The sequence below is a fragment of the Girardinichthys multiradiatus genome, chromosome 2 (assembly GCF_021462225.1).
Source record: "Girardinichthys multiradiatus isolate DD_20200921_A chromosome 2, DD_fGirMul_XY1, whole genome shotgun sequence".
Classification (NCBI taxonomy): domain Eukaryota; kingdom Metazoa; phylum Chordata; class Actinopteri; order Cyprinodontiformes; family Goodeidae; genus Girardinichthys; species Girardinichthys multiradiatus.
Genome location: NC_061795.1, coordinates 17,538,283 through 17,550,684, shown reverse-complemented (window position 1 = coordinate 17,550,684; position 12,402 = coordinate 17,538,283). Strand labels below are relative to the sequence as shown.

The 12,402-nt window shown below is 42.8% G+C and overlaps 1 protein-coding gene across 1 annotated transcript in view; it reads left to right on the top strand.

Moving 5' to 3' along the window:
• Nucleotides 1-12,402, top strand: part of kcnq1.2 (potassium voltage-gated channel, KQT-like subfamily, member 1.2) — a 75,313-nt gene that overhangs the window by 19,214 nt on the left and 43,697 nt on the right. The window lies entirely within an intron of this gene.

Sequence of the window (12,402 nt, the reverse complement as noted above, 5' to 3'; positions counted from 1 at the left end):
GAAGCTCAATTTCAAGATTGCTGATTCTCTCATTTCGCTGTCAATCAAAAAGGGAGTCAGCCTCAAACAGATCATCCAATCATCATGCAGAAGCTGAGCGTCCAGGCCAGCCGAGGCCAGCCCACTGCCCCATAGATCCCCCAGAGACGCTGAACCTCCGATGGGCGGGACAAAGCCCAGCATTTTTGCTTCGCTATTGAACTCACTGTTTAAAGGACTGTGAAGCTGCGGGAATGAGTGAGAGGAAAGCCACATTGTTACCAGTGATAAGAAGCTGATTCTGAACAAAAGTTGAGCACGTTGTAGCGCATATTTAGTCAATGACATGTACACACAACAGTATATATTTGATCACTTATTTTTTAACATTTTAGGGAAAGTTGAGCTTCCCTTGCAGTCTTAGAACAATCACCACTGCCTACCAACCAGTAAGAATTTGGGCCCTCCCAGGCCGGTTACTTCTTCTCTGTTCTCCACTCATTACCTGTATTAACTGCACCTGTTTGAACTCGTTATCTGTATAAAAGACACCTGTCCACACACTCAATCAAACAAACTCCAACCTCTCCACAACGGCCAAGAGAGAGCTGTGTAAGGACATCAGGGATAAAATAGTAGACCTGCACCAGGCTGGGATGGGCTGCAGGAAAATATCCAAGCAGCTTGGTGAGAAGGCCACAACTGTTGGTGCAATTATAAGAAAATGGAAGAAGTCCATGGAATAAAGTCCTGCAGCACATGCAAGGTAATCCTGCTCAAGCCAACGCATGTCTAGGCCTGTCTGAAGTTTGCCAATGACCTTCTGGATGATCCAGAGGAAGAATGAGAGAAGTTTACATGGTCTGATGAGACAAAAATAGAGCTTTTTGTCTAAACTCCACTCGCTGTGTTTGGAGGAAGAAGAAGAATGAGTACAACCCCAAGAACACCATCCCTACCGTGAAGCATGGAGGTTGAAACATCATTCTTTGGGGATGCTTTTCTGCAAAGGGGACAGGAGGACTGCACCATATTGAGGGGAGGATGGATGGGGTCGTGTATTGGGAGATCTTAGTCAACAACCTCCTTCGCTCAGTAGGGGCATTGTAGATTGGTCGTGGCTGGGTTTTCCAGCATGACAACAACCCGAAACACACTGCCAGGGCAACTAAGGAGTGGCTCCATTAGAAGCATCTCAAGGTCCTTGAGTGGCCTAGCCAGTCTCCACACCTGAACCCAATCAGAAATCTTTAGAGGGAGCTAAAAGTCCTTATTGCCCAGCGACAGTCCTGACACCTGAAGGATCTGGAGAAGATATGGAGAAGTGGTCCAAAATCCCTGCTGCAGTGTGTGCAAACCTCGTCAAGAGCTACAGGAAACGTCTGATATCTGTCATTGTAAACAGAGGTTTCTGTACCAAATATTAAGTTTGGATTTTCTGGTGTAACAAATACTTATGTCATGCAATAAAAAGCAAATTAATAACTTTAAATTTTCACAATGTGATTTTCTGGATTTTTGTTTCAGATTCCATCACTCACAGTTGAAGAGTACCTATCATAAAAATTAAAGGAAGGAAACCCTGCAAAATCTGCAGTGTAACTACTTGTTCTCCCCACTGTACTTCTTTAAATTATGTTTTTAAAATGTTAACACATTATTGGAAAATGTTCCATGCAGTTTTTCATTGTGATAATACAGTGCCTAAATTTACTCTTGAAAGAGTCATCCTGCTTTTGATTCTCTGTTTGCAAATTTATTGATGACTACATTGATAATTTCACATACGTTTTTAGAGCCTTAATTTTAACACCAACAACTAAATTTAGATATAACCTTCCCTTTCAGTGTTTGTAGCATTTGACTCAGTGTCTGTTCAACCTGAGTCTGAAGTTGTGCAGCCTGTCACGTAAAACCAAATAAAATGCAGAGATGCGTAGTTTCAAAGTGGAAAATAAAATTTGGTTATATCTAGCCAACAAACACTCACTGGCTGACCAGACAGCGTTTCTTTGAGCATCAACTTATCTCTTCTCTAAAATATCAGTCTGTTGGAAAATTTCTTATTTGTTAGATCAGAAATACACATAATATAGAGCATTCATCAATCCATAGTTCTTTAGGAAAAGGTTTGCCAAGAAAATAATTTGTGTCCTATCAAGACAAATAAGGACTGAGATGGAGAATGTAGCTGACCTAGCATAGGTAACCTGTAATAGGTTAACTTTGCTATGTGGAAATTAGGGCTACATAGTTTTATATAAAAGGTAAACCTTCGTGGTTGGTCACTGTGGAGTATTTTACACTTCAAATATATATTTTCAGTCACTGAGAGATTAGGTCTGTGGTTATGGATAACCAGTATCCCAATGTTGTGGTTGCTGTGCAATTATTTATAAGCTTTTAACTTATAAAGGGCTTTGTTATAGGTTGGTTTAGTTGCCTTCAATCACTCAAACCAAACTGTAAAAGAAAAGTGCAGCTAAAACCTTCCATCCTTTTCTGATTTTGCTCAACCCATGAATTTGTTGAATGAAGATATTTCAGTAAAAAGAAATCCTCTCTGCTTTACACTCATGCTCCCTGTGCCCTGCTGCAATGGTATTTATTATCAGGAGTAACTGCTGACAGTTACAATTGTCAGCTCTAGTGTTCCTTACGTATAAAGGAGCGGGAACTTGATCCTCACCATCATTTAAAATTAAAGCCCTCTAACCATTCCTCACTAACACTCCTTTAAGTAACTCTAAATTTTTAATAGTGATTGCTGGTGGTCATCTATTTTCCTGTCCTCTTTGGTGAGCAGCAGTGAAGAAGAGATGTATAATGGGCTGAATGCAGCACTGATGACATCCTTAATAGGGCAGCTCTAAAGGGCCTGCTCTACATTAAGACAATAAATAACACACACACAGGTGGTTAACTACTTTATTTTTGTCTACTGTAGGTATCCTCGTTATGACAGATTTTAGTTTACAAAACTCATTTTTGTTCCTTAGATTTACACATAGACCTGCGTTTATCAGTAAGAAGTGAAAGAAGGGGTGTGTTGAAAAGCCTAACGGCCGTGGCAACGCACTCCAGGTTCACTGTTGCCCCATTTCAACTTGCTCTATTTAGGCAATGTGGCTAAGCTTCACTTGTTCTCGCTCTTATTGGCACAGAACCTGTTGTGTTTCCATTGACTCACTGATGGAGATGGAGTTGTGGCTTGAAGCCCCACCTTCAGCCGTCAGTGTAGAGCACTGTGCTGCTATTAATGTTACTGTGTGATATTGTCACATTAAAGTAATCTGAGTGAAATAATAAATAAAAATAAATACATAAATAAGCAAAATACAAATAATGTTTGTATTATTGGATATGCAAGAATTTCTTATATGTGTTTTTTTCATGTATAAAATTGTCCACTGTGATAATTATCTGGACACAGCCCAGCCAGAACCTATAAAATAAGGCTCAGGTGAAGCAGGAAGGAGAGATGCTGCTTTCTGGACTGGTGAAGCTCCAAAGTTTGCCTGAAGAAGTTAACATTTTCGGCTTTATGAAGACGTTTTTGCCTCAGCAATGGCAAAAACGAGGACAAGGACATTAAAATGGTAAAAGGCCTGAACTTGTATAGCGCTTTATCAAGTCCCTTGAGACCCCAAAGCACTTTACACTACAATCTGCCATTCATCCATTCATACTGTAAGAATTGTGATTATTGATTAACTAATATTTATCAAGAATTATAATTTAAAATAATAATTGAATTTTTTTTATTTCTGAACCAAAAATCATTACTTATGAATCAATATCAGAGATGTCCTCTGGTGTTGTAATTATGGCTCAAGGCCTTTTGATAATTACAATTATTACATTCTCAGTAATAATCGATGACTATTACTAGATGTCACTGTTTAATCAACCGCTTCAACAAGATAAGTTCAACCGCTGACACACGAATCACTCTTGCTCAAAATAAACACAAATGCTTTCTCTTTATCTACGTGAATATTTATCAAATTATCAGTCCTGATAGACCTCGCTATTCTGATTCAATAATCTTCACCTAATCAAGCATGCAAAAACTCTACACAAAAGGGGTAAAATAACTAACTAAACAGGATAAAACAACATTGAGTGTATATGGAAGTCAAACCAGCAGTTATGGCAAAAACAAGGGAAAATATGGTACTGGGCGAAGCTTTTGGAGTGGCCTCCACCAGGCTGCAGTCATAAAACCCCCAAAGTTGTAGCTCAGTGAAACACAAAGGGTCATAAAACCTTTAGGCGGCATGAGTTTGGCCAGTGAGGAGCATTAATGAAAACCCACGTGTGGTTTCTTCTCCAGAATGATCCGCCTTCGTTGCGTGGTAACCGCATCTCGGTTTCCAGCGGGAGAAAAAGCAAAGGTAAGGCGTCTCCTGTGTCTTTATATAGCCCACTGTGACATCAGAGCTGTGACGCCCCTTCCTATCAGCTGCAATTCCTGCTGGGAGTTGTGGTAGCAGACCATATTGGGGTATATAGTAGCAGATGACACTGGGAGGTATAGTAGCGAACAAATGGTCCAACAATACACACATTCACACACTGACAGTGGTGAGCTACAATGTAGTCACAGCTGCCCGGGGTGCACTGACAGAAGTGAGACTGCCATAGACAGGCGGCACTGAGCCCTCTGACCGCCATCAGCAGACATGTCCGGTGAAGTGTCTTGCCCAAGGACGCAACGACTGAGACGGACAGAGCGGGGGTTTGAACCGGCAATCCACTGGTTACAGGACGAACTTAAAATGCAAATCTGTGGATTTCTAACCGCGTTGACATTAGTTTGAGGTTGGAAATGGGATATTCATGTTCTGCAGATTCAGTGGGGTCTTCTTCCCTTTTGATCCAATACCGGCAGTCTGATTTCGGGAAGCTGGTCTCTGTCTGCCCCCTCCTTATGCAGACAGTGGTTAGATTAAGGACCGTTCATGGTGGTACTGTTTTGTTGGGGAAATGTATTTGCATCTGAACAGCTCATTTTATCTGTGATCAGCTGGTTTAGGATGTTATTAACTACAGTGCCCCGTCTGTGTGTAATTTGGAAAGCTGAGATGATGTCCTTTTTCTTTTCTTGCAGCCTTCAGGCATGGTTTCTGATTTATAAATAGTAAAATTATATTAAAAATTGGCCTGTCTTGTTGTCATTAATATTATTGTAGTTGCTCTTGAGTTTTATTAACTTTTCCCTGCAGTACCTTGGCAAAAACCTTCTCATTTCTCCTGGTTCCATGGCCAATCAGTAAACAGCAGTCAATTCAAGTCACAAGTAGTCCCTAATCAGCCCTGGTCATACCTGCTCGGGAGCAGGGTTGAAAAAAGTAGGTACTGGTACGGGAAAAAACAGTAATGGAAACATGCACAAAGGGGGCTAAGTGGAGTGGAGCCGGGCTAAATGGAGCCAGTGGAAAAGAGAGACTTTACAGATATAACCTACAACTTATGAATGTAATGGAATCATTCTTTTCTGAGATTATCACCAAAAACATTAATAATAATTGTGCCTTGTTTACTATGGTCTACAGGTTAACAAACCTTCCTGTGTTTGTAGCATCTGAACTCCACTCTAGCAGGGCCTGCAGTGAATTTGCTAACCTCTTTACTGAGAAAATTCAGAAGATGAGAGGGGTAGTCTGTACATCAATATCAAGTCCAGCACCAATATTGTCTCCAATCAGAACAAATTTTGACAAATTGACACAATTCTGCCAAATCAACTACAAAAGCTTAGAATAAATTATGCACAAACTAAGCTTCTCCTCCAGCTGTCTCGATATTTAACCTATAGCTTTGTTTAGGAAGGTTATTACATCTTAATTGGTTAATGTAATAAAGTCACGCCTAGGCCTTAAAAACAGCAAACCACTGTTGGAAAAAAAACAACAAAACCATTTGGACAAGTTCTTACTGCAAAATTACAGGATTATCTCAAATCTCTCCTTCATCAGTAAGGTGATTGAAAAAGCTATGCTTCAACAGTACCTTCTTAACAATGACCAGCCATTTTGATGTTTGCAGGTCAGGTTTCCATGCTCACCACAGTACCAAGACTGCCCTTGTCAAGATGTTTAGTGACATCTGCATAAATGCAGACTGTGGATTAGACACAGGGTTGGTGTCATTGTACTTCAGCATTTGACACTGTTGATCACAGTATATTATTGGAACGACTTGAAAATTGGGTTGGTCTCTCTGGTACAACACTGGTTTGAGTTTTACATGAAGGACAGGGACTTTTTTGTGTCAGTAGGTGACTTTACATCAGAGACCACAAAAATCACATTTGGGGTTCCTCAAGGTTCCATTTTAGAGACCCTTCTATTCAATTTCTACATGCTCCCCCATGCTCAGATTATAACAAACAAGATAAGTTACCATAACTATGCAGACGACACACAGCTATATCCAATGTCACCAGGTGACTATGAACCTTTTAAAACTATGTTCAATAAATGAAATAGGACAGCCTGTCCTAAAACAGATGTCAGGGCAGAAGCAGGGAAGCATGGCAGGTCCAAATTAAGAGAGTTGGAGGAATTCCCTTATAGAAAGAGATTCTGGAACAAAAAAAACCCACACACAACTCAACAAGTATTTGCAAGTCAGCGCGCGAAACGTTCGAGCAGATTATATTGATGCTGGCTAGATATCTTATTTATTGTCTTCATGCAGGCGGCAACAACTATACTTTCAGAACAAAGGAAGCTTACCCCTAAAGGATTGACTAGCATAAAAGAGGCTTAAAGTCACAAAACATTCACCATTATTCACCACGGAATCCAGTAAAGTAGATGCAGATTCTAGGGTACACTTCCTCAGATTGCTCAGTGTCTGTAAGTAGCATCCATTTCTTTGAATCACTTCCAATTAGTTTGAACCACTCTGGCCGTTGTCCTTGAGGGTGGGGGGAGATATCCACTAGAAATAGTCGGGCTCACCTTCACGCACAGCGTGGGCTCTGGAACCCAGCTCCTCGAGAGAGGCTGGACTTTCTTCAACTCTGGAGTGGCCTGTGGGGAGAGGCGGTGAGCTGGGGTGGGTTAGCTTGTTGCCCCCCAGCTCAGCCGTCTCGTGTTGGGGTTTACCCCAGTGGATGAGAAGGTCGCATCCCGGCACCTTCAGGTTGGGGACAGGTCTCTGACTGCTGTTTTGGCCTATGGGCGGAGCGGTAGTGTGGAGTGTCTGGCCTTCTTGCCGACACCCGGAGAGGCATGATTGGGAGGAATGGCCTCCCCAATCTGAATCCGGGTGGTGTTTGATTATTGGACTTCTGTGCTAGTCATTGTGCTAGATTGTCCATAATGAACACTATGTTCAAGCATAAGGGTGTTCATCAATGCACTTGGCACCACATGCCCTAGGCAGGAGGTCGGTGGTCGACTTTGTTGTCGTGTCTTCAGACCTTCAGCCACATGTTTTGGACACTTGATAGTCTAACCTCAGCTTCAGGAGGAGCAGTGTGGTTTTCATCCCAGCCGTGGAACATTGGACCAGCTCTACGCCTTCTGCAGGGTACTCGAGGGTTCATGGTAGTCCAACCGGTCCACATGTGTTTTGTGGACCTGGAGAAGGCATTCAACTGTGTCTCTCATGGTGCCCTGTGGGGGGTGCTCCAGGAGCACAAAGTTGGGGGCCCTTTATTACGGGCCATCCGGTCTCTGTACAAATGGAGCAGGAGTTTGGTCCGCATTGCCGGCACTAAGTCGGACCTGTTCCCGGTGCAAGTTGGACTTGGCAGGGCTGCCCTTTGTCACCGGTCCTGTTCATAACTATTATTGACAAGATTTATAGGTGCAGCCAAGGGCCGAAGGGGGTCTGGTTTAGGGACCAGTGGATTTCGTCTCTTCTTTTTGCAGATGACGTGGTCCTGCAGGCCCCCTCTAGCCAAGACCTACAGCATGCACTGGGGCGGTTCGCAGCCGAGTGTGATGCGGCTGGGATGAAGATCAGCTCCTCCAAGTCCGAGGCCATGGTTCTCGACCAGAAAAAGGTGGCTTGTCCTCTTCAGGTTGGAGGGGAGTTCCTGCCTCAAGTGGAGACGTTCAAGTATCTTGGGGTCTTGTTCACGAGTGAGGGGAGAATGGAGCGGGAGATTGACAGACGGATCGGTGCGGCTGCCGTGAATGGGGACGCTGTGCTGGTCCGTTGTGGCGAAGAGAGAGCTGAGCTGAAAAGCAAAGCTCTCGATTTACCGGTCAGTCTACGTTCCAACCCTCACCTATGGTCATGAACTTTAGGTCATGACCGAAAGAACGAGATCCCAGATACAAGCGGCTGAAATGCGCTTCTTCCGTAGGGTGGCCGGGCACTCCCTTAGAGATATGCGAGGAGCTTGGCCATGCGGGAGGAGTTCAGAGTAGAGCCGATGCTCCTCCACAGGAGTCAGTTGAGGTGGCTCGGGCATCTATACCAGATGCCTCCTGGACGCCTCCCTTGAGAGGTGTTCCAGGCACGTCCCACCGGGAGGAGGCCCAGGGAATGGCCCAGGACAAACTGGAGGGACTATGTCTCTCGGCTGGCCTGGGAACGCCTTGGACTCCCCTGGAGAAGGTGTCTGGGGAGAGGGAAGTCTGGGTGTCTCTATTGAGTCTGCTGCCCCCGCGACCCGGTCCTGGATGAAGCGGATGATGACGAGTACGAGTACAAAACAAAAAATGTATGAGATGTGAATACTTTTGCTGGCACTATAGATGTGAGTGCTATGACCATCTGTTATTACAGTTACAGCTCTGGTCAAAAGGACAGATTTATTTGCACTTTAAGTGTTGTACAAAAATCTTCATGTTGATTTAATAGTCAACTAAAGTAAATAATTAAGTGACATTTAAGAATTGTTTCAGTGGCAGCTTAAAGCTCGTTATAGTGCATATTAATGAGTTTGCTCTGGCTTCTTGTAGATGGACAGTAGAATATTTAATAATAGAACATGTACAATTCAACAAGGGTTACATGTCCTCCAACTATGTTGCATGCAGACAGAAATACAAACATACAAAAATTAAACTGAATTTATGTCAGAGTAAGTTAGACTCAGTAAAATTATTTTGGACGTGGGACAGCATATGTGCCCATGTGTCCAAAAAGTCTTACGCAATGGTGTCGAGCATCGCCAGCTCACAGACAACCTGGGCAGTGACCCACCACCACCCCACCCCTCACGTTTGTACCACTCCCTCTTCGTTATTTACAGAACCAAAGGAAACAATGATGCTGCCCTCCATGACTCCTTCATGACCTTCCAGACTACAGTCAGATTATACCCACACTTTAATGCGATGTGATACAGAGGAAAGCATGTTTGAAGTAAAAAGGTTAGAGCTGAAAAGCCTCAGACGAATGACATCAGCATAAAATAAAAACATAAACTTTGCAGTATTTTTTAAAAAACCCTGTTCCTGTCATTAAGAGGTCATCACATGAGACTGCAAATTCAGTCTTTTTGTCCTATTATAGCTTCACTGGTTGAGAGTAGAGGATGAATGGCACCTGTTTTTTCCACATGAAAATGCCAGATGCTGTCTAAAAGACTTGGATGTGTTTTTACATCTGGACACATTACTGAAATAACTACAGTGAATCCTCAGTTTCCATGCCCCACCCCCACCCCTTGTTTGTGTTGAAGAAAACCTCTCATTGAAAGCTTCTACATAGGGTAGATGTACGTAACCCCTGGTTGGCCCTTTTTTGTCACTTTGTTGAAAAATCTCAAATCCCAAGTCTTTTTCTGTTTTAATGTAGCTGCTTGCTGGTGTAATCTTTTTTCCCCTAATGAAATATGGGGATTTAACCCAGCCCATTTGGTCTTATCCTTTTCTAAGCAATTGCATTCTCAGTTTTTCACTGCATTGGTGATTGGCAGTTGACAGTTGAAACCAGTTATTTACATACACTGTATAACACAATGACATTTTTTTCACTGTCTGAGAATAAATCAGTCGAAACGCTTCCTGTTATAGCTTACTTAGAATTACCAAACGTATTTATATTTGTTAAATTCCAAAATAAGGAGAGACAGGTTTTTTATGACTTTCTTAAAATTTTGAAGTTTACATACACTAGAATTACTATGCCCTTAAATATAGTTATCATCATTATCATCACCATCATAATAATCATTTATTTATTTATAAACGCTTTACAAACCAAAGGCAACTAAAGTGCTGTACAGGTAAATAAAAAACTAAAATGGAAGATAAAAATAAAATCCGCTACACACAGATGTGAGCGCAGTCCAGAGCACGCTCGGGGGGGCCTTCCCGGCGTCCCTTCCCTGGCCCGGTGGGTGGCTGCACCTGAGGCTGTGGTGGCTAAGGTTTGGTGGGTTGGGGGTGTGGGGACTTGGAGGCTAGGTGTACCTGCTGATGCCTGCGTGGGGCCTTGTGTCCTGCTTGGACCGGTGGGTCTGTGGGTCCTGGGCTCCTGGCAGTAGGCTTGCTTCACATGTTTCTCCCAGACTGCTCCTGCCTGGAGTGGTGTCCACCCTGTGGGGACTTCACTCTGGCATCTTTGGGGATCTCTTGTCGGCGGTGTGAGTGTGGGCAGGACAAAGGACAAAAGGAGGCCAGTTGGGGAGCTGGCCCCCCTGGGGGATTTATGTCGGTGACTTGGCCCCATCTTGTCCTTGCTAACAAATGCAACACCACACATCAGTAGGGTCTTGAGGTGTGGGAGGTTACCATGCAGCACCCCTATCCCCTAGGTTAGGGAAGCAGTGGGGCCTTGCACAACCTAGCCACAACCCCAATTTTAATGCTCTTTAGATATACAAATCTACATTCATCCAAACATTTCACAGTACCACATACACACATGCAAACACCGTGGGGGTGGAGTGTCTGGGCCTGAGGAGCATGGCTCCTATCCCGGTGCCTATGCTGGTTCAGTGCGGACAGGAGGCATGTTGAAGCATTTTATTTTTCAACCATCTAACCCATTGAACCCCAAGAGAAGTTCTGTACAGCACCAACCAGACATGACTACACCGTTAGTCACAGAATAGAGTGGAAAAAAGGATGGCGATGCTCGGATGGAATAACCATGATTGTGGCTGGATGCTGATATAGTGTAATCCACCCTAAGCTCCTCTTTGCGATGAAATAGGGAGGGGGGTCAGAAAAATGGGCTGTTGAGGTCTGTTTTGCTTTTAACCATGCTGTTTGGCAACACTGTTTTGTACCAATTTATATAACTGTAGGTTGTATGAGCGTGCTCTGGACTGTGTGGTGTTTCTGTTGATTTGCACAAACAGGTCTGATGCCCTGTTAAAATTTCAACTGGGGCCTAGATGTGTGGAGTTTGATTGTTTCCCACATGCATGAGTGGGTTTTCTTAGGATACCTTGTGTTCCTCACACAGTTCAAAACCTGCTTGCTAGGTAAATTGTTGGCTCCAAACAGCCTATTGGTTTGAAAGTGTGTTTTCATTCATCTTGTTTGTAAGTAAAATTGAGAATCTGTGTCAAGACTTAAGATTTTCACAGATACACTCCATCCAATCTGACTGAGATTTTTCTATTTTCCGTTAAAGGATGAGCAAAAGATTTACTTTCTATGTGTGCAAACCTTGTGGAGACATATCCAAACAAATTGCCACTATAATTGCAGAGAAATGTTGTTCTAAATAGAAAGGGGGGGGGGGCGTGTCACACTGTCCGCAATTCAAAAGTAGCACATAGTCGGGCCCCCAAAACAGCAGGTGGAGACCTTATTTTTATTAGAGAATCATTGTTACTGACATATTCGAATTTTAAAAAGGAAAACGTTAGGAGCAACAACTTAGCTAAATAAGGCAAATATTACTCTCTGTCTCTGTAAGAGACAAGGAACAAAAATCTGTGCTTGGGTGTTCCCCCTTGACTTTTTAAATAAGGCAAAACTACAAAGCCCTGTGTATTTTTAGGATCCACAATTATTTACCGATCCCTTTGTTTTCAGTTTGTTTCACTTGAATCCAAGCAGGTAAACAAAAAATCAGAAAGTTTTAATTAAAAAATTTTAGTCATTTTTGTAGCCCACAAGCACTTTAACTTCATAATTTTGGCTCATGTGGCAACAAGCTTGGACTACTGATTTAAAGCAGGACAGTTCTTAATGTTTACCTGATATTGCTGACAAGCATATACTTTTTCAAACTTCCGTTAAATCAATTAGTATTTGATTCCTTTAACTTCAGTGACTGATAATAACTGAAATTTACAATGCAACTCTGTGTTCTCTTTATATGGTGTATATTTTGTTTATGTGCACATTGAGGTGTTTGACGTTTCCATAGCTTACATAGCCTAAGTATGACTGCTGACTGATTGGATAGTTTAGTGTGGCTCTATGCTCTATCTTAGTGCAGCCAGACAGATTTGCAGTCAATAACACTCGCTAAAACCCCAGCTGTTTT